This window comes from Chroicocephalus ridibundus, chromosome 20 (assembly GCF_963924245.1).
Source record: "Chroicocephalus ridibundus chromosome 20, bChrRid1.1, whole genome shotgun sequence".
Classification (NCBI taxonomy): domain Eukaryota; kingdom Metazoa; phylum Chordata; class Aves; order Charadriiformes; family Laridae; genus Chroicocephalus; species Chroicocephalus ridibundus.
In genome coordinates this window covers 1,183,016-1,202,820 of record NC_086303.1, presented here as the reverse complement: position 1 = coordinate 1,202,820, position 19,805 = coordinate 1,183,016, and the positions used below count along the sequence as shown (strand labels likewise).

Below are 19,805 nucleotides of genomic sequence, written 5' to 3'. Positions count from 1 at the left end.
AGCAAAGGCGGGGTGTGAAACCCATGAGCTTTTGTGCTATTTTTAATGTCCGCTAACGTAGGTTTGTGAGTTTTTCATCACAAATCCTCTCAGCCCAAGCTGCGGAATATTTGTTTTGGTGAAAAGTCAGAAGTTGTGCTATTCCTGGGCTTAGTGTGGATGTTGCGCGCACTACAGAGCTGTGCATTTTAGACATGCCCAATGCTGATGCCACAGGATGGACAAAGCTGCTGAACTTGACTATGCTCATGTGTCTGTCTGTCTTACTTTGAGAAGTAATAACTAATTAATTGCATTTTGCCAAATCCTCTCAGGTGGGGCTTTTTACAGGAATCTCTCTGAGCGTCCTTTCATTCCTGAATTTTGAATAATGTTATCCAGATAGTGTCAGTAACATGCAATTAATTCCAGCATGTGCTATGGCATTAACCATCACCCTTAGGGATTTTTTTTTGAGCACTTAATAATCTACCTATAAGCCCCATGACAAGATTCGGAAATACATGCTGATACCTGAATAGTCCCAGTAGAGAAAACAGACTAGAGAAATCATGGGCAGAATTTCCAGGGCATTGTTATGTTTGGGGTTTTTTTTTTCATAGAATCATAGAATAGTTTGGGTTGGAAGGGACCTTTAAAGGCCATCTCATTCCAACCCCCTGCCCTGGGCAGGGAAACCTCCCACCAGACCAGGTTGCTCAGAGCCCCGTCCAACCTGGCCTTGAATGTTTCCAGGGATGGGGCATCTGCCACCTCTCTGGACAACCTGTGCCAGTGTGTCACCACCCTCAGTGTAAAAAAATTCTTCCTTATGTCTGGTCTAAATCTCCCCTCTTTCAGTGTAAAACCATTCCCCCTCATCCCATGGCTCCCCTCCCTGCTCCAGAGTCCCTCCCCAGCTTTCCTGGAGCCCCTTTAGGGACTGGAAGGGGCTGGAAGGTCTCCCCGGAGCCTTCTCTTCTCCAGGCTGAACCCCCCCAGCTCTCTCAGCCTGTCCCCACAGCAGAGGGGCTCCAGCCCTCCCAGCATCTCCGGGGCCTCCTCCGGCCCCGCTCCAACAGCTCCGTGTCCTTCTGCTGTTGGTGCCCCAGCGCTGGAGGCAGCGCTGCAGGGGGGTCTCCCAGAGCGGAGCAGAGGGGCAGAATCCCCCCCTCGCCCTGCTGCCCACGCTGCCGGGGATGCAGCCCAGGCTGCGGGGGGTTTCTGGGCTGCCAGCGCACGTCGCCGGCTTGTTTCCAGCTTTTCACCCACCAGTACCCCAAAGTCCTTCTCAGCAGGGCTGCTCTCCATCCCTTCATCCCCAGCCTGTGCTGATACTGGGGTCGAACCTCATGAGGTTCTCACGGGCCCAGCTCTCAGTGTGAAAGGAGCTCGACTCTGTAAGGTACTTTTGATTCACAGTTCCCACTGCAGGGAAAAGCATTAAGTAGTTCTGCGCTTTCAAGTATCATATCCCTCTATGGGGACTGAGCTCATCCAGAATGAATTATTTTCTCCTTTCCCCAACATGCCCTTTGCGATTGGACCAAGCACAGTCCTGACGTAAAAGAAAATGGTGCAAAAGCCCATTTCTTTCCTCTGCCCAGGCACGGATTTCACTTCTTGCTCTGTTGGGATGTTTCCACTGAGATTCAGAGGAGCATGGAAGTCTAGGGGAAAAAGCTCTGGGCAGTACATAAACTGGGTACAGGCCAAGAAAAAAGATTAAAAGTTGGTTTTGAATGTAATGAAAAGATTTCTTGAATGCTTTAATTACCTGGGGTTTTCGTTTTTCTTTGTTTTTCTCCATTTCAGAATTTGGAATTGGTTCATGTCCAGGAAGACAACCCTTTCACAATTACTTAGGATGTTAACGATGTAGAGTGTTTCTGAGGTTAACTCGACTGTAAAGCAAACTAAACATATGGATTTCACGTGGATGATACTGATATTTTTAAGCATTTTCTTCTTTTTAGGGGGGAGAAGGGACTTTTATTGAGGTTATACTTTCTCAATGTCAATAATTATTTTTTTTTTTGCAAAGAGTGTGTCTGTGTAACTATGTACGTGTTGCTGTGTGTGCGCGTGCAGGCAACATCCATGCGCACACATGGCGAGTAGGATCTTCCTACAGGCTTAGTCCCCTGTCGTCCACCGAAAGCCGGTGTGAGTCGTGCAGTTTAACCCCCTTGCAGAGTTTTGTCCAATTCCACCCAATCCATGCACCAAGTACTGCCGCTCTAAAAACTTGTCACGACATATTTTTACCCACAAGTATAAAAATTGCCAATTTTAGGTCAAGTCCCGCCACTGCATATGGCTGTTATAAACAGATACACACAATCATACTCTTCTTTACAAAGGCTGGTTATTCCTAACGTTTATAAACACAGGCTTCTTTTCTGCTTATGATTTTTTTTTTTCCTCCAATGAGCTCTTATAGTTATTAGTATTTTCTTTCCTGTCAACTGAACTCTTTATCTCAAGAAGCAAATTGATGTCTGCAAATTCTCTCCCGGGTCTCAGTAACCCTTCTCTGAAGACGTACGTGAGGGGACAATTGCAACACACCTGCAGAGCATGAATATTACCAGGTCTTGAACCATTTTGAGCGCCAGAACAACTGAATCTCATGACTGTACCTGGACAAAGGTGGCGTTTGAGAAGCTGAGCTGGAGACAGGCAAAGCGTTTTTTTCCCCTGGGATCACCGACTGCCACACGGGACTGGAAAAAAGTGAGGGATGTGGCCTTTTTAATCACACTTTGTTTTTATTGATCAATGTAAAGAAATAGTATTAATATGCAAAGGAATGTAAGCGCTTGTGTGAAGTCAGGTTTGGAAATATTTTTTTTCTCAGTATCTTTACTTACACGATCACCCTGTGATGCTAAGGCTGTGATAGGGGACTGCTGAGCTCATTTTAGGGCAACCCACTCCTTATGACAGTAACCGTGTGATGAAAGAGGCCGATCTTCCTCTCTCCAGAAGAAAAATATCCTCTACTCGTCCCCACGGGGGATACAACTCAGACCTGCAGGGAAAGGACCAGCCGAGGATGCACTCGCTGGCTGCCCCCCACACACGGTTATTGCTTCTTCACACCGTGCAGGACCCCGTTTTGCAAATATCAGGGATGCAGGAGGTGCTTGGGAAGGACGAAGGGCTGAGTCTAGAAAGGGGAAAAAAACGGTCTCATTTTTGGCAAGTGTCAGACTCCTGAGTTGATGGAAATCGCCATATCCCCGTTCACTTCGCAGAAAGGCGGTGATTCGTGCCTGCTAAAGAACTGTCCGTGAAGTTCAGATTCGCTCTGGCACAGCTCTAGAGCTAAGAAACACGGTGGCACTTGTTCGTCCCCCATTTAGATGGAGAGGGAGCATGTGTCCACAGAGGGAGATCATTTTCAGGCTGGTTCTCTTGGACTACAAAGGGTGGCTTAATCTTGTGCACTTTAATGAGCAGCAGCTATTTGCTTGCCTTCACCCACGTTCAGTCGAGAGCTTTCTGCGCTGAGCTCCCAGCCAAATGAGAGAGGAAAAAAAAAAAGCACCTTTGAAGTGGAGAGCTAGAACCAGGAGAATCCGGTAGGACAGTTTCAGGAGCATTCAACCAGCAGCAAAGGAGCCCCAGCCCGTGGGCATGCCCTTGCCATGCCTGCCAGCTCTTCCCGAGCTGGATGTGTCTTCTCAGGTGCACGGTTCAAAATGTTTTCGGCAGGACCCGAGACGGTGGATGTCCAAAACGGCTGCAGTATCCACGGGCAGGATTGTTACAGTTTTGGTGTAAAAGTATGTAGCGTGCAATTTTGCATTCAGATTTGTTCCTGTTAATTACATGTTTGACAGAAGTCCTGGGAGCTAATGTTTTTCGGTGTAAAATTAATTGGAGAAACCTAACTACAAAATGTAATGATGGAATATTGAGGAAATTCATTCTAATTGGCTGTTATTTAAGCTTTATTTTAAAATGCTGCTGCTGCATTCGCCGGTAATGCAATTTACTGAATCACTATACAAGGCACAAAGAACTGTAGCTAGATGGTCATCATCTCACAATTAAATTTACAAGTACTGGAGATTTCATTAGTAAGTATTAGACTCAAAGAGACAGATACATCATTCACATAAATTTTATTAAGTACAGCAAAGTTGTTTTTCCAAAGCTAATAAAATGATAAAAGTAAAATCTGTCTCCATCCTTGGAGATCTTCAAAACATGACTGGGCACAGCCCTGAGCAATCTCATCTGGCTTTGACGTTATCCCTGGTTCGAGCTGGGCAGACCAGAGAGGTTCCTTCCAATCTAATTTTTTTTTTTTTTATGACGCTGGATGTTACTGCTTTCATACCTCAAAATACAGCTAACTCAAGAGAGCAGTGGGCTGTGTGACTTGTCACTGCTCTGCCATCCCAGGGCTGTTCTGCAGCTCTTTCTTCCCCAGGGAATTCTCTGATACTCAGCGCTGTTTTCCCCTCAGTCTCTCCTTTTAAAATCTGGACTACAGACTCTACCCAAGTCGGTGAAGTGACACTGACGTCCAACTGTGAGAAGAGAAAGGAAAATCAGCCTTACCAGAGTGGTGCTGCTCATAACCAGCAGGTTCGGCAGCTCGTTGACGCTCCCCCCATCATAAAGGGATGCTGTTTGCACCTCCAATACAAATTTTTTTCATTCTAAGGAGGCATTGTTTCTTAAAGGCATGTTTTTAACGGTGACATCCTCTTCGATGAGCTGTTTTCCTGTTTCTTGCTTGTTTAAGAGCCAAGGTAGGGCGTGCACCCAATGACAGGGACAAGGGCAGGTCAATAGCAAGTGGTGGACGCCTGGGGTCCTAGCGATGGAAAACTACTGAGGAGGGAAGGGCCATAGCTAGAAGCATCATGAGCTCTGCTGGCAGCAGAAATAAGAGCAGCTGGGGCCTGATTTGTGCGCGGGACACACAACCATGTAAATAAATACCATACTTGTCTGTCCTGGGCTTAGCAGAGCTTTTTGGTCTATTTTCTCGTAAATGCTTTGTTTGTTTTGTGTATGTACAATCCAACCCACCCCAGCATTTCAGAAGCCTCATGGACAAGGAGAAGGCAGTAGGCAGTTTTATTCCTCTCTGACCACATACACCAGTTTGAGACCAACTTCGCCTACCAGTCCATAGCTATACAGTGTATTCTGTAAGATATAGGTATGTGAGAATAATGTATCAGAGTTTTGTTTTGGCTGTACTGTATGTATTTGCTTCATTGGAAAAGCTGAAATCAATAAAAATTGCTGGAATTTCTTCAAGCTTCCTGTTTTATGGTGGTTTTATTTTGCCACGGTGTTAGGAAAGAATAAAGCGTCTGTTTGAAAGGTTTGTAAAATCCTGTTGCCCTCCAGCAGCGATCGGTCTGGACTGCTCTGCCTTATGCCAAGACGAGGGATGAAGCTGTAAATCACGTTTCCTCCACCATTACATTCCCTGGCAAGCCTCGGTGGCTTTCTCTCCCATAAGCTTTTCCAGTCACCACTTCAATCCATGAAAAATTTAATTATCAATAGCATCACGTGTGTCCCTGCTGTATGGATCCACAGCTTGTTGCGGGGAAAAACCCCACACCTTCGTTTCTTCTGAACCTGGCTGTTATGAACTGTGTTTGAAGCTCCCTAGGTCTTATATTTAAAAAGTGTGATGAGCCAATCCTCCCACTGTTTCTCTTTGGTCCAGGCTGGAAAGTCCTAGCTCACAGACCAGTTCCTCAGACAGAGCCATCAGCTCGTCACGTGTGGTGACCTTCTTTGAACATTTCCCAATTAAACTATTTCCTTTCTGAAACAAGGAGACCAGAAGAGCACAGAGGGTGAGTAAGACGAGGGTTTATGTAGGGACACCACAGGCACCTTTCTGTTCTTTTCACCTTCCCTAACAATTCCTAACATACGCCTTGGTTTCTGCAGCTCTGTTGAGCGTTGAGCTGTCACTGGGGTGGGCTGTCCATCATAGAGTTCCCTCCAAGTGGCCATCTCCAAGCCCGTATGAAGAAAAGATTATTGCACTCCAAGTGTATCGCTTAACATTTCTCTGTGCTGGCGTTTGTTTGCCATTTATCACCCTTTCCTTATTGGTCTATAGTTCCCCAAAATTTTACATATAGACATGACCTTCAGTCCTCAGGTGTGCAATGGTGGGGGTTTCCCTACAGCAGGTGTAGGATGTAGAAATCTTCCCCATTTCTCACAGGCATGACAAATTAAAAAAAGCAAATACGTGATCTTTCCTGTTCTTCTCCTTTCTGAGTACTCCTTCCACCCCTGATATTTATCGGCTCTCTAGTCTCCGTGACAGACCTTCATATATTTGAAGATGCTCTTACTATTTGTGGCTTATTCTTCTAACTTCAGCTAGTTGTTCCCGCAACTCCTTTCCAGCGTATTTAGTATGGTTTATGTTTAACCTGGCAGAGGTTATTAAGTCTTCCCTATTTTTGTCTTCAGCTATTTGAAAGACACCTTCTGATAACGTCCTTCTCCTGCTGCCTAACCAGGCCAGCTCCCTTCTGCCCTTCCTCAAGGATTTCTTAACTGATGGGATGCACTGGGATTGTGTTCAATAGGAGAAGCACAGCCCACACTGCCTCTAAAGTTTAATTCTCCCTTTTCGCTTCCCCTTGACAAGCATCATTCATTTAAGATCCCCTTTTGGATGATGAATACACGGTGGTGGATATTTATTTTTCTGCTGAGCCAGATGTTGATGTTACGAGGCAGCTCCATAAATGTAAGATTTGAGGCCAGACCTTTCATGCTAATCAGGACCAAGTTTAAAGCTGCATCTGCTTTGGGGACTTCCCAGCCTGGTCCATGAAATGCTGCCAACAGCATCTAAGAATTTGTTCTCTGCGTCACAGTAACCTAAGCCCAGTCTACATGGGGGTAGCCGAAGTGCAGGATGCAGAAGAGCCTTTGTGCTTCCAGTGCTGGGGAGCACTGCAGTGTGTAAACACCCTCGGCAGCCTTACAAAAGAAATAAGGAAGCAGCAACCTCTTGATCTCCTTCAGAAGATGGCTCTTCAAAGAAGAAACCTGGCAAAGGGGAATGTGATCTCAGCTACAAGGTGTGTTTAGTTCGTTTACTCAAGGCAAGGCTGAGGAATAATCCTCACCCCTGACGAGTATCTGATGAAAAGAGGATTCACAGCCTATCAGACAGGCTTGGCACATCCTGTGAATCCCTGCATGGGAAAAGGGACAGGTGCCGCCCCATGCCACGCTGCTCAGAGCTCCTTTCCAGGAGCAGCCTCTGCCGCTCTGCCGAGACTTTCGAAGGGTGGGCAAGCACAGAAGGATTAAGCACAAAGGCAAAGCACCCAAACCCAAATACCTTAACCAGTTTTGGGCGGTCCATATACAGCAGCACTTCAAAACCTAAATTGCATTGGCAGCTGCGAGATCATCTCTTGCTTAAACTGTTTTTAGCCCACAGTGCACCAGGCATATTTGCAATTGGTTTTGAATGTAGTTCCTACATAATTGTCTTATAAAAGTCCATTAAGGGGCAGTGTATCCAGAAGTCCTTGGGAGGAGTAAATATTGATATCGCATATCAATATTGATATATGTCTGATATTGTTATGGTGTCCAGTATATGAGATATGTCCAATTTTGATATGGTGATGTCCATTCTGCAGCTTCTGAAGGCACAAATCACATCTGAAGGCACATCTAAGAAAGGTCGTACAAATTACAGGCTAGAAGAGCAGGTTGTCTTCTACCGAGTCTAGCGCAGATACAGAGTGTCTAAAATTAATGCAGATGAGTCCTACCTCTATATTCTTGAGCAGGCTCTCTGGACACTGAAGAAGGGCAGGACATGTCATCGTAGCTCTCAGCACAGTTCTCCAATTTAGAAATGAATAGCTGCTCAGCAACGGAGCCGATACACGACTGTGCTTGGATCTCACGGAATCACGGAATCTTCAGAGTTGGAAGGGACCTCTAGAGATCATCTAGTCCCACTCCCCTGCTAGAGCAGGATTGCCTAAAGCACATCCCTCAGGGCTGCATCCAGGCGGGTCTTGAAAATCTCCAGAGAAGGGGACTCCACACCCTCCCTGGGCAGCCTGTTCCAGTGCTCTGTCACCCTCACTGTAAAGACGTTTTTCCGTGTATCTCTCTCTATTCATTTGCAGCATGTAAAATGAACACCAAGAAACAAGTACGTCTTTTTATTCTGGGACTTGTATCCTTTGTATGAAGCCATAAAAAAAGCCCATTTTTGGACAAGGCAGTCTGTAGGCACACAAAACCCACAGGGCAGTTTGCAAGAAAAAGACAACTGAGGTGCTCCTTGTATGGTTTAAATGCAATGAAACATGCGTCCCCTCTAGAGGCTGGGTCAGAGGCCAGAGACTTCCTGGGGGCGGACAGTGATGGATGCACCGATTTATCTCCAATGCGTTGTTATTGGAGCAGGATTCAAGAGAAAAGATGGGTGCTGCAAGGTACAGAGTACCCACAGAGCACTCCTTCTCCTAAACAGAGCAAGCACTAAGTCCTTGGAAACCTTACAGATCCTACAGCTCATGGAAACTCAAATAACACACGGGACACCAGAAAAGCCTTATCCCACCAGCAAAGCAGCCCCCTGTATAGCCCTGTCTCCCATCCCACACTGCAACTTTTGACCCCTTTATCACTCACCGATGCTCTCAGAGCAGACCCCACTCTTCATTTTCAGGCCCATGAAGTACCTTTCCCAAAGACCCCCAATGTGCTTAGAAATACCCGATTTCCCCAGGCCACACACCAGATGATCCTCACTTCCCATGCCAAGAGCAGTTCCCAATGTTCCGGCACAGGGACCACACTGCACTGTGCAGGGCATCCCTAGGAAACACCAAGCCCGGCCACACACCACGACAGCACCAGCGACCCCACAGGACCGACATCTCCTGTTGGGACGTACTGGCTCAACAGAGTTGCTCTATCTCGGTTTCTCACGCACTGGGTGAGATCACCCCAAGCCAGAGGCACTGCCGTGACATCCCGGCCCCACGGCCGGATGCCTTGGGAGTGCCACAGTCCCACACGGCACACCGCTGGAGGACACGTGGCAGCCCATACCAGAAAGCCCTGCCCCATAAAAGCCAGGCATATGCAGAAGAGCTTCAGCGTATGCACGGCACCCGCAGCCCAGAGCCCCCACAGCACTCGTGCACCCACACCCCAGGGCGTCTCCACCGCAGGAGCCGGGGGCTCAGGTCAGGAGAAAGCACGAGTCCCGTGTCAGGCACAGTGACTCATTCCCTGCTTACCTTCCCCATAACGTGCACGACTTTGCGCTCCTCTATCGTACAACCCTCATTTGTATCTTTCCCACAGTTATGTGTCCTTGCAGATTTAATCTTGCAGAGCACGGAAGTAGTTACCTATCCAAGATTGTACTTGCAAGGAAGTAGTTACCTATCCAAGATTGTACTTGGCCCCTTTCTTGGTGTTTTCTAAGCTTGCTTTTGTCTCGGGACAGCCTTTTGAGGGACTGCCATGAGGCATCCCAAACTCAGGGGCACCTCCTTTTCGCTCATCTAACACCAGGAGGTCTCTCCGTCGCGCTGCTGGGATGCAGGAGAACCTTCCCGCTCTGCCTGAGCCTGTACAGCATCTTCTTCACCATCAGGATGGGTGGAGCGGTGACATCCAGAGCAACTTTTCCCCGATTTAGGAAACTCTGTGTAGGGTTTATTAGGATGTGGCAGCCACTCCTGGATGCTCAGTGTGAGCATCCTCCATCCGACCGATAATTTTCCAGCTCCGGCTCCCATTACAGCCCTCTGCAACTTGATAAGCTCATGCAGGAAAGGCTCTAACAAGAGGGTAATTCCCTCCCTGCTACCACCCCCCTGCACAGCAATTCTCTGCTGAATGCGCTGCCCTTGGTGGCAGAAATGAGACCCTTGGTGTCCCCTGTGTCCCCACTCTGCTCAGCCCAGCAAGAGAGCGTTCCAGCAGAAGGAAGTGCACTGCAGCAATCTTTGCAGGGCACGGAGGGATTGCATGGGGAAGGTGGAACTGCTGGCAGTAAATTTGAGGTCTCGATTAACACTTTGGCCAATATTCCAGGTCTCAGATGAGATCTCCGATATCCCAAAGAGATGGCCAGATCCGGGCACTGCTTCTACAGCAGCCCCAGAGCTCGACACTGTCGTACCTGTGCACAGAGCCTGCAGGAGACCTTCCTCAGCCCGCATTCTCCCTCGACCCTCTGCCTGTGGAGTCGTCTGCATTTCTGCAAATGAGGAGCAAAGCAGTTAAGACGTCCCCAGCCTGCACAGCGGCAAGTCGCCCCTGAAATACCCCCAGCCTGCGCCACAGTGAGTAACCCCCATCACACGGGCGTGCCGGGCTTCCCAAGGCAATGCACTGGGAAAAAAACAGCAGGTAGAAACTTTCAAAAGTGATAACACTATTGGAAGTGCCTGGCAGTACAAAACCCAAATACTTTCCCAGAGAACCGGAGTTCCTCCCTCCTTTCCTTGGCGCTTCTCTCCGTAAAAAGCCTTACAAGTGCTCTGCGGGATCTTACCTAACAGATTCGAGCTCAGGCAATAACTGTAACTGCTCTTGGGTCCCGAGGCCAAGTTTCAGTCTGAGAGATGACCCAGACTGGGTGCTGTACAATGAAGCGTAGCAGAGATTTGCTTTGTGCATCTTATTGCTTTCTTCCTTGTGTTTTCTATTCTTTCCCCAGGAAAGTTCTTTATCTCACAGTACAGGTAACTCCTGCTTCAATCAACAAGAATCTCTCCTGGCAGAACAGGAAAATCAGTCTCTCATCAGCAGGGCTGAAAGAAACGCTCAAAAAGTATAAAGGAAAAAATGGGAGATTGTCTGAGTGCCTTTGAGTTCCACCCTGAGCTTTTCTTTAGCACATTTTATCCGTGATGAAAACCGATTCTTGTTTCCTTTCAGGGGAGGAGAAATAGCCAGGAGGGGGAAAGGCACCGCTTTAGTACCACAGTGGGGCCATTGGCAGGATCACAGTGCGACTCCGGATTCCCCACACAGCAGCACATCTCCTAAATGGCTCCTGTCTTTTTTCGTCTGTGCAATGAGAAAGTGGCTGTGCCTATCCCAAATATTTTATTTATTTTTTTTTTTTAATTTCAAGGGTAATCCAGAAGCAACGTAGAAATGATTTCCTGCAGGATGTGGAGAAGCGGAGGGTTAAAGAGCCAGGAGAAAGGGGAGAAGGAGGAGATGGCTTGGGCGAGTGTTTATGCTATTCGAAGCGATGACTCCTTGGTACATGGAGCAAAATCCACACCCATTGCCTTTCTGCCCCTGGAGCCTGCCCGCCGCGAGCTCCTGGGCGAAGCAGCAACATCACTGCAGGGCTCAGCCACCGTGGGAAAGTCAGCGGAGCCACGGCGAGTCCTGCCGCGCGGCGAGACCCAGATGCAGGTGAGTCAGAGCCCCACCTCGCTTTGAACAGGAGGAGGCAGAGCCTGCGGAGAGGCACCCAAAAAAGGCAGAGCACGAGAGGGTGGTTCGTATCCACGGGAGCCCCCCGGGAACCCAAAGCTGCAACCACATGGACGGATCCATGTGCCGAATTAGCCAGCGCGGCAGCCGGTGGGATAGCGAGAATGGCTGGAGGAGTTTCTCCTCCAGCGATCGAAGCATTCCAGGGAAAGACTGACGGGGACTGGCAGGTGTCCAGCAGGCAGGAAGGGAATGGGATGAGCAGTCACCATTACTCATGGGCAGGTAGCTAACTGCTCGGCTTTGCCCGGGGAAGGGTCAAACCAAGCCCGGTGCTGAAAGAGTCGAGACCACGGGATGTGGGAATGTCTTCTCGATGACTCTCCTCTGAGCTGTGTCTTTGCCACCGCCCTCCTGCCATGGACCACATCCCTGAGGGGGCAGTGCCAGCACGAACGGGCTGTGCAGTCCCCAGAAACCAAGGCTGGGCTTTGGTCCACGCATCTTCTGGTGCTTGGCAGAGGGGTGGACCCTTTTCACCTCCATTCCCAGCTGGGGGGACAAGAGTAAGTCATGGTGGGGGGGACACGTGCAATGCCCTGTAGCCCCATGGCTGTGCTAAGGACAGGGTTGTGAGCATGATCCGGCAGCAGCAAAGCTCCTTCCTTAAACTCTCCAAACTTCCTTAAACTATCCAAAGGGGAATGCAGCCTTCCTGGGAGCGGTCCAAGGGCAGCACCTCCATGCCCTCCAGTGCAAAGCTGGACTGGTCACCACAGGAGCACCAGTGTGGCACCACCTGAGGCCAGACCCTGGGGAGGAGCCAGGCCAAAAATAGTTGACGTCTTCAGGTTTCAGTTTGGCAAGATGCTGCAGGGGCCATCACCATGTGAGAGCACTGTGGCTCTTTCTGTTCACGCTTACGGACGTGCCACTGGGCTGCTCCTCCTTCCCAGAATGACGAGGAACATGAGGATCCCCTACGCAGACTCTTGTCACCACCCTGTCATCCTCCTTTGGGACCACGGAAAGCCAAGGAGCTCGGTACAAGCCGAGACACCAATGCTGGCACCATGACAGTCTCTCTCCGAGGCTCCATCCTGGGTGCGATGTGTAGCTCTTTGCTTTCTCCTTCAGCATCTTAGGCCCAGCTAGGAGTGAGTATATCTCACCTGCAGGTGCGTATTTTGGCCCTTGGGTGTTTTTTGAGAGAGTCCAAGGCCATTGACACGTGGTGCCTTCTTCAGTGCTGGGCTGGCTTCACAAAACCTTTCAGGTGTGGCAGATCAAGAGCCCTGGGGAGCTCGCTGTGCCTCTTCATTCCCAGAAATCCTGGCACAAAACTCCTCACACAACCCCAGGTACTTTGCGATACCCCCGGATACCTGGGTCTGCTGGAAGGGCTCAGCACCCAGGATGCACATCACTGCTCAGGAATCTGCCTCCAGCACAGAGCTCGTGCTCTGGCCCTGGGAGAGAGCCCAGAATCTCAGCCTTCGTGTCTGAACCCAGACTCTTGCTTTCGGCGTACTGCAGCGCAACCAGGCTATTGGCTTCAGACAGACCTTGGCACCAACTAAAACCAGACTGTACATTCAGGGCTTTAAATTTCACTCGCCAGAGAAGGGCTGTCCAAAGCATCATCCTCTGTTCCAAGGTGCAAACCTGAAGTGCTTTAACGGGACCCTGGGATTTGCAGAAGCGATGAGTGAATTCAGAGGATTCAGACACTTACAGAATCCCAGAATCACAGAATGGCGGGGGTGGGAAGGGACCTCCGGGGATCACCCAGTCCCACCCCCTGCCAGAGCAGGGTCACCCAGAGCAGGTGGCACAGGAACGTGTCCAGGCGGGTTTGGGATGTCTCCAGAGACGGAGACTCCCCCACCTCTCTGGGCAGCCTGTGCCAGGGCTCTGCCACCCTCATGGCAAAGAAGTTCCTCCTCATGTTGAGATGGAACTTCCCATGGTCAAGTTTGTGCCCGTTGCCCCTTGTCCTGTCGCGGGGCACCACTGAGAAGAGCCTGGCCCCGTCCTCCTGACACCCCCCCTTTCAGTATTTATCAGCGTTGATAAGATCCCCCCTCAGTTGCCTTTTTTCCAGACTGAAGAGACCCAAATCCCTCAGCCTTTCTTTATAAGAGAGATGTTCCAGTCCCCTCAGCATCTTCTTGGCCCAGCATATTTTTAAAGTCAAGTTGGGGGTCTCCAAGCCTAATTTGTTCAGCACAGATTTGTCAGCGGTGATGGCAGTGGTGGTGCTGCGAGGGGAACGCTGAGCTGGACCGCCGGCAGCGTGGAGGGAGAGGATCTGCCATCGCCTCCCCTCTCCTCCAGCTATGGGCAGCTGCCATTTCCCCACGCCTCCCTGCCTTCTCAGACACACGGCTTTGCAGGGCTTGCAGCACAGCTTGCTTGCATTATTATTTTTTTTTAAGCTGCCAAACACCAGCTCTCCATAAACTGAGCTAAAGAACCACATCTAAAAAGCTTTCCTTACCACTCTGGCCTTTATTGCTCATCCCCTGTTAGGAGAAATCTCTTAGGATCAATCCAACCTCACCCGGGCACCTTAAAATTAGACACTGAAGTATGAGCTAGTTGCCCTGGGTTCCCTTCAGAGCTAGTAGAGAGAAATAGTCTGCCCAGCATGTGGTTCACCCCATCATCAGACAGAGGCGGAAGGAGGGGCAAATTAATAATTTTCTATTTCCACTGCTGATTAAGGAAGTCCAGATTAAGATACGCAAGGCTTAGACGTGGATAGGTGGCCTGAACCTCACCCTTTATCTTTTGTGAGTGCACATACGCAAAAACACCCACTCTAATACTATACTGCAAAGTGACAATCTTCTTTCTAGGATGTCGGACTAGCTCTACCCTGGCAGGACAGGATGGTAAACAACACATTTCTTGTGTCTTTCCGACATGAGCGTGAAACTGGTGTCAGACCAACAGAGGGTGACACCAGGCGGAAGCTTTGCAAAGCTCCTGCAACCTCGTGGCCTACCCGTGGGGCACCCACCATTAGTGTGTTCCCAATTCTTGTCTTGCCACCACCATTTCTCTGAAAAAGCCACCTCCTGGAGTCATTAAGCTCTCTAGGATGTTCGCTTTCCCTTATTTCTAAGCAAAAGTCTGCAGAGAAAAGCTTGACATGCTCAGCACCGCCCTTGTGCTGGAGGGTAACGCATCTTTATGGTCAGGATTAAGAGGACTTCGCTGTAAATAGCCAGACCCTGTGACTCATGTTCATAGCTTGGTTCATTTTGCTCATCCTTGGATGGAAACCCTTCTAACTGGATTTCCTTGGCATTTTGTGGCTGCTTTCACTGTATCTGGTTGGACATAAAGCAATGCAAAGAAGGGCTGGGTTGCAAAGAAAGCTTCATCCGATTGTCCAGCCTTGCCTATTCTGGCGGTGCTCTGACCTAACAGTGACACGAGGTTTGGAAATTGTATAGCTGGTGCCAGCAGCCTGCAAAGGCCGTGAAAATGAGACATCTTATTCCCCACACAAGGATATCATGAATTCGTCACTTCTGTCCAGCAACACAAGGAAACAAGACTCGTATCAACGACTTTTGCAAAGGCGAGTGCTGGAAGTCTGGTTGCTCGGCAAGGGGAGATGCTATCAGGTGAAACCTGAAGTTAGGAAGTGAGCACCCAGTGAAAGCAGTTAGGTATTTAATTTACATTTGTGTCATGAAAGATCTTCTCTCACGTGTGCGTGTGTGTGTGTGTGTGTGCAGGCACACGCTCGTGCCTGAGGGATGCGGCTCATGGCTCAGCCTGGCCTTTTCCCACAGGCTTGGAGCTTGCGATATCGCTGGAGCATGTTCAGGTCCGGGTGGAGACTCGGGCTGGAGGTCTGCAGGGCGATCAGGGCAGCCCCTGTGCAGTCTTTCCCTAAGAAACAGATGGATACTTATGCTCAGGGGTGGTCTTGAATTAAATAAGAAGCTCAGCTTTGCATGTGAGGCCATTGCAATGGGGCCACGGGGCCAAAAGAGTTCAAGCACCCAATTACGAAGGCACGTTTCCTTGCAGCCAGCCACATCACTGCACACACCAGTTTCTGAAATGCCTCTGGCAAGATCCACAAATTGCCAGATACACAACTAGTGACCAGCTATGTAGACGGAGCTGTTATATCCACTATCCTCCACAGGGCACGGCAGCTGTCTGGCCAGCATGTCCTTCGCAGACACAAAAATAATACTTCTAGTATTACTTCTCTTTGAACGTAACCAGACACACATGAGCTGCTTTGCGCAGGCAGATGCTAAGTCATCTTATTCATAGCCTTCTGGGCTATTTAATTTTGCAGCTCTCTATAAAGATTTCAGGTCCTCGGATGCTGCATGTGACCCTTAATACACCTGTATCAGGGCGTAAATTATAAAAAAATCCATGGCTCCATTCACCCTTTTCACATCCAAGTGGAAATTAGTAAGAAGATGATTGAAATGAATGGTCCAACTTCCAAATTTTCAGGCGTTCTGTCAGGGTAAGGCTAAATCTCAGAGTCACTGCCAATTACCTGCGCAGTGATGCTAAGCCGCCCTGTCCTGCCCGGCTGGTGGTAAGGAGCTTTAGTCTAAAGAGACACTGAGCTTTGGCAAAGAGCTGTGCTGAAATAGGGACAGAACTGGGTGTGTGGACAATTCAGTTTTTAGCACTGTTAAGCATCTTAGGCTGAGCCTGGACTTCATTGCTCTGTCACAAAAAAAAAAAGATTGCAGATAATGAGCTAATAACACTTCACTTTCCCAGCCTGCTTTGCATCTTCAAAGCGCTCCACAAGAACAAACTAATTAACTGTCCAGAGAAGAAGCTCATGACTAAGAGCTGAGAAACCATGTGAGTCAATGCGCTTGCAACAGCTCTTTGCAGATTTCAGTAAAAACTCATTTTGGAGGAAGGTCTGTTTACTGGCCCGACTGGTCACACCAATCCCCGGCCGCATTCCAGGGGTGTGAGCGGCGCGGACGGACCCAGCCCGGGAGAAGCCCCACCGACTTCAAAAGAGCAGCACCTCGACAGGAATGCCCCAAAACCAACCGTGTGGCTTCCTCCTTTTAATTTGTACGCGCGCTCGCCGCGAGTTGAAACTGCTGAGCTAACAGTCCCTCTGCAAACCTCCGCGAAAAGAGGGCGCATCCCGCTCCGCTTGGGAAGAGTTTATTTGCAAACAGCCATTTTCCAAGACCATTCATTCAGAAAGAGCGTGCCGTACCAGGGTCTGTTAGTGGAGAATTACTTTTCCTTAATGTAACCTTAGGCGCTATCGACCTGGCCTCGGAGCTGCGTCTCCAGGTTGAGGAGCTGTGTTGAAGTCCCAGCTCTCTTATTCTTTCCTTTGGGCAAATTATTGAGCTGCCGCAAGAATGTGACTTCTCTTGCAGGTCCTTGGCTTTTGGGGAATGTGGGTCACATTTACTTGAGCAAAATAGAGATGAGAACGTCATTTATTTTTTTCTATGGGTAAATGAACTCAAAGACCCAGCCCTACAAAAGAATTTAGACATTTCAGGCCAAGAATTTTGTCTTGGAAACTCCTACCTAGCTGCATATATTTCCACCAGGAAGCATCCCTGGCCTGCCTCTGAGGCAGAACATCTAAATGATGGAACAAATTAAGCCCAGTTTCCCCAGACTCTCAGCAAATTTCAGCCCAAAGGTTGTGGGGAACCCTGGGGAGGAAATGCCTGGTGAGTCTTGCTAAAGGGAGATGCCAAATCCTAGGAGACACAGCACGAAATCCCAGGACACACTTCAGGGGTGCCAGCCCCCATCTCACAACACCTCGGTCCCAGGGACGTTGGGATTTCAACATCTAACCCCGTTGTTGTAGCTTAGGCATCCCTCCCACCCAGCATGCAGGCTGCCGGGGACCCTGGGGGGAAGCACTTGCTGCCCCTCTGTTTGGTCTGCGGCATTGGAAATTCCGATTCAAAACTGCAACTTCCACCAAAGGATCCAGGTGAATCGCAGGATTCTGTGATTCTGTGATTCAGGTGCCTCAACGAGACCTTCCAGTAGCTGTGACCCTCACAGCTGTGTGGCAGGTGTTGTGGGCCAAAAGTTTTTCCATAGAGCATGGGAACAGATTTCCAAAATCTCTGTCTCAGCACAGTAGGGTCTGGAAAAAATCCAACGGGGAGTTTTGTGCCCACAAGAGCCTGTGTCTTCATGCAACATCCAGGATTGCTCTTTGTGCAGTACCCCATCTGCACGGAGCCACCACGGACCTGTAGCAGACAGCAGTTGCTCCCCCTCGGTTCCTCACCTGGTTCATGGGCAGAGGTTTGGGGACTTTTGCATCATTTTTCTTCTTCCTGAAAGAGAAGCGCTTCCTTCTGAGTTGTTGATCAGTGTGCGTGCCGGCAGGTCGTCCTGCCCTTAGCCCAAGGGCCTGCAAGCTGCAATTGGGATTTTTCTGCAGCTGCCAAGAAACGCCAACAATTTCCAGAATCCTTTAGTTACTCTTCCTTCACAATGACGATGTTTGGATGGCTGCGGTTAATCACAGGGCTCACGAACTTATGGGACTAATTGCCCCATTGAGCAAATAACCAGGAGCTGGTTCCCAGCCTGCCACAGTGTGTTCCTTCCAGCCAGGACCCCGTCCTCCTGGCTTTGCCCTGCCAGTCACATAACGTTGAATCACCCTCTGGAGATACTTATCTCTGCCCACTGCTGGGAGAGACCTGGAATTGAAATCAGGCCATAAGTACATCCACTAAGCATTGCTGGGGTGAATCTGGACCTACGGTGCCTCATTTACTCTGTGTGGCTGGAGGAGCAACACGTTGAGCCCTGGCTGGGGCTGATGGTCTTCAGGGATCCTATGGATCTGGAGCCCAGTGATGCTGGGGTCTTCTCCATGCTGCGGCTGCTCCATCATGGAGCCCTTGGTACGGCCAACCCAACTTGGCATCCTTGGAGGATGTGCTCTGGGCAGTGAGGAGGGTGATGGGGAGATGCTCGGCCCAAGGGAGGAGACCCATCCTCCTGACGGGGCCCTTCCAGCACCCAGAAATACTTCTTAGTCTTTTCCAGAACGATTCTGCTTGTCATTATTTCAAAGGGTTTGAAACTCCGGCCTATCCGAAAACTCTGAGGTGGAAAACCTCTCAAAGACAAATGTTCCCTTTCCCAAATGTGTTGGCCCCAAAAAATCAGCAGAAATTGAGAATTGCAGAAGTTAGCCGAATTTCATATTCTGTCTGTTTTGTTTTAAGGTGTGGCGTGGCACACAGCTAACACGCTGACAGGTAATAATAAAGCACTGCAACACCACCTGAAAAGTTACGATAATTGCTCTATTTTTACAGCTAATCAAAAGCATCTGGTACACAGTGAAAGATCAAAGAGTTTCCCTGGATCAAAGTGTTCTGTCTTTGTCGTGATATCAAAGTTAGATTTATTGCTCTGTGAGGGTACAACCGTGTTTGTTTACAGGTGCAGATAAAAGGTACGAGTGGCTCACAACGCTTCCGAAACCAGGAAAGCACCGTCAACAGAGTAATTTCAATATTGCACTGTGCCACATGCTAACACATCAGCTGTCGTGTGTAGCGCTGGAATTATAAACGCGTGTCACATAAAGAGAGCACCCAAAGCTGCAGCTCAGCTGGGGTTAAAAACCAGAGCTCAAAGCCACGCTCCCATCAGACCAAGGAGAGACAGGAACTTGAATCTTCCACCTCACCAGCGAGTGCTGCAACCTCTGAGCTGTTAGATAAGGGATGTTTCACCTTCCTCCGCTGTTCTTCTCTCTTCCCCTGTGCCTTTTGTTCCAGGCCCAGCCTCGGAGGCAAGCTGGGCAAAAAGCCCTCTTCTTCGTGCGGGTGCTGAGCGGCTCAGCAGCATCAGGCTCCATCGGCATGAACCCCAGCAGCCACCGCGCGCGGGCTGGCAGCAAAGGGCAGGCAGGGGTTAGGCAGGAGTGGTGGCATCTCGGGGTGGGGGTCAGGCACCCCCAGGCGCTCCTGGCCCTGGCGGTGCACTTGAATAATCTGCAGCAGACCAGCTTCTTGCGTATTTATTTCACGCAGGAAGGCGTACAAAGAGAATTGCTGTGTAATGAGGATTTTCCCAGGTCTGAAGTCAGAGCTTGTGGGCCACGAAGATGCTGGAGAGGAGATGTTGGAGCACCCACCCTGTGAACGCAGGCTGAGAGAGTTGGGGGGGTTCAGCCTGGCGAAGAGAAGGCTCCGCGGAGACCTTCCAGCCCCTTCCAGTCCCTAAAGGGGCTCCAGGAAAGCTGGGGAGGGACTCTGGAGCAGGGAGGGGAGCCATGGGACTCTGGAGCAGGGAGGGGGAAGGGTTTTAAACTGAAAGAGGGGAGATTTAGATGA

General features: G+C 49.5%; 1 protein-coding gene across 1 annotated transcript in view; it reads left to right on the top strand.

Moving 5' to 3' along the window:
- Positions 1–5,265, top strand: part of PKP1 (plakophilin 1) — a 48,578-nt gene extending 43,313 nt beyond the window's left edge. Inside the window, exon 14 of the mRNA XM_063356550.1 lies at positions 1,795–5,265. The gene's annotated coding sequence lies outside the window, so the exon portion shown is untranslated. The remainder of the gene's footprint in view (positions 1–1,794) is intronic.
- Positions 5,266–19,805: the final 14,540 nt, after the last annotated feature.